Below are 3026 nucleotides of genomic sequence, written 5' to 3' on the forward strand. Positions count from 1 at the left end.
GTTCAAGGCCAGCTGGACCAACATGGTGAAACCCTGTCACCACTAAAAATACAAAAATTAGCCGGGTGTGGTGGCGCATGCCTGTAACCCCAGCTACTCGGGCGGCTGAGGCAGGAGAATCGCTTGAACCCGGGAGGTGGAGGTTGCGGTGAGCTGAGATTGCGTCACTGTACTCCAGCCTGGGCGACAGAGCGAGACTCTGCCTCAAGATAAAAAGAGAGAGAGAGAGAGAGATGAGACCAAAGAAAGGGGAGAAAAGACCATGTGATGTGGGAATGAAGAGAGCATCAATTCTGTGTCAAAAGACAGGGACAACCAGCCCCACTGGTGCCTTTCACACAGTGACACTGAGTTTAGACTTCTGACTTCCGGAACCGTAAGGTCATAAACGTGTGTTGTTTTAGCTCACCAAGTTTATAATAATTTGTTAGAGAAGCAGTGGAAAATTAAGACACAGACAAACGAGCTAGTACCTAAAAAGCACCTGGTATACACGTGCAGCTCCCTAGATGTTCTTTCCCTCCCGGCACTACCCCGTTCTCCTTCTCCAGCTACAACAGGATGGCAGAGAGGAAAAGAACCTCCAGGATCTTCCAGTTCAGCTGGCCCATTTTACAGAGGTGGAGCCTGAGGCCAGAGGTGGGGAATTGCCCCTGTCTTGCAGAGGTGAAAGGGGGCCAAGGAGCTCTCTTGGGGAAAGGTCCTGGGCTGCTTCGTCTGTTCTAGTGTCTAGCACTAGGCAGCCTGGGTGAAGTCACCCAGTCCAAACCCATTTTCCAGGTGAGGAAACTGAAGCCTGGAGTTGCCGGAGAGACCTGCAGCCTGCGCCCCAAGCTGACAGGTATGTGCAGGCCCGAACCCCCCATGAGTCCTCCTCTTCAAAGGCCCTTCCCCCACCCCGCCCCGCTCTTGACCACTGCTCCTCCGTGTGTATCTGCCGCAGACGGGGGCCAGCGGGGTCTGGGAAAGCCACATCAGAAGCCGGCCCAGCTGCAGTGGAGAAATGGGAGAGCCGCTCCTCGGAGATCTTCAGCCTGGGAAAAGTCTGAGGCCTTCCTGTCCCCACCCGCCCTGCTCCTCCCAGGCGGCCTGTCCAGACAGCTGTGAGAAGTCCCCTGGAGGCAGCGTCCAGTGGAGCTGGGAGGAAAGAGGGACCAGAAAGAAAGAGCTTGACCTCTGATTCCCAGCCAGTTGGTTGCATTCTCCTGGATTATCCTACGCTGGGCCTGGAACCCTGGGCTTGTGTGAGAGATCAAGGGGTCCCACGGGCTCTCCCTGCTCAGGCAGCTGGGGACACAGGTAGCACCGTAGCACCCAGCGACACAGGCACGGCTCTTTCGGTAAAGCATCCCCACCACCAGCCTTGATTCTCAAAACAGCCCTGCCAAGGAGAGGCTGTTATTGTCCCATTTTACAGATGGAAAAACCGAGGCTCAGAGAGAAGAGGGGACTTGCCAAGGTCAAGGTCCCATGGTGGCAATGCTAGAACTCCACTAGCTCCATAAGCTCTCGTGGGGTGACCTTGCACCTGACTCTGGCATGCTCTAGAGGCAGCCTTGCCATGGGACCCGGAGCAAACCCCTTCTTTCCTGAGCCTCCGAGTTCCCATCTGCAAAGGAACAGATAGCAGCCGCATCTACTTCATGGGGGCACTGTATGGAAGAATGAGCAAGCACTGTGCCTCGTATATGGGAAACACTTCACTATTGCCCACCCTCCCCATCACTGCATGGGTTACTGGATAACCGCAAATGACCGCAAATGGTGCTGAGTGTGCACTATGCGTCAGGAACCCAACAGACAAAAGTCCTGGCAGGGTAAGAGAGGGAGTGGCTACACCAGTCCCTGGAGGAGGAGCCCGCCAGGTAGCAGGAAAAGCAGGTGGTGTGGGGCTGCCTGGAGTGTGCAGGCCACACCAGAGAGGCCAGATGGGGTGAGCGGTGAGGCAAGGCCCAGGAAAAGACAGAGAGATGTGTGGATAGGGCTAAGCCGACGGACCATGGTATCCACAGGTGGACTTCAGCTTCCACTTTCATGAAGCAGGGCCATTGCAACGTGGCCTCATTGTCAACAAAACCCGCAAGGCTTGAAATAGGCCCTTGGACCCTGGGTCACCATCTGAGAAGTGGAATGGCCACGAGGCAGCCACCGCCCCCCACTGGGCAAACGGGACGTTTTGTTCTTCTGGCCCAGACCCAGGGAGTCCCCAGGGGCACACTCTGGGATTGCCCTGCTGGAGGCCTCTGCAGCTGAGCCCTTCTCTGCTGTGGCTCTGACGCTGCCTGCAGAAGTCATGTGGCCTGCTGCCCTGATGTGGGTGCGGGGCGCCTCCCAGCTGGCCCTCCACCGCACGCCGTGTGGAGGAGAGTGTGTGTGTGAGTGTGGGCCTGAGGTGCCTCCCTCCCACTCATCTCACTCCCTAGGGCTTCCGCTCCAACCTTGGACATTGGGGTACAGTAAGCAGCTGCTCACTGCCCCACCTCCAGGGGTGTCCTGGGTGAGCAATCAGCTCCTGCCTCTATTCCCCACGTGGCCTCAGGATGCCCATGGTAAGGTTGTAGCTGATGCCTTCAACTCCTTGGCTTCAGTTCAAGGGGAAGGAATATCTGCCATCCATCCACAACCTGGTCTTCTGTCCTTCCACCTCTCTATCTGCCTGCCTGTTGGTCCCTGCATTTATCTTTCCACCCACCTACCCAATGATTCCACTCACATGTCCATCCATCCATCCATCCATCCACCCACCCACTCATCCATCCACTCATCCATCCACTCATCCATCCACCCACTCATCCATCCACTCACCCACCCACTCATCCATCCACTTATCCACCCACTCATCCATCCACTCATCCATCCACTCATCCATCCACCCACTCATCCATCCACTCATCCACTCATCCATCCACCCACTCATCCACCCACTCATCCATCCACGCATCCATCCACTCATCCATCCATCCACTCATCCACCCACTCATCCATCCATCCATCCATCCATCTGCCCACCCACTCATCCATCCACT

The sequence above is a fragment of the Sapajus apella genome, unplaced genomic scaffold (genome assembly GCF_009761245.1).
Source record: "Sapajus apella isolate SASKATOON/1434 unplaced genomic scaffold, GSC_monkey_1.0 scaffold197, whole genome shotgun sequence".
Lineage (NCBI taxonomy): Eukaryota > Metazoa > Chordata > Mammalia > Primates > Cebidae > Sapajus > Sapajus apella.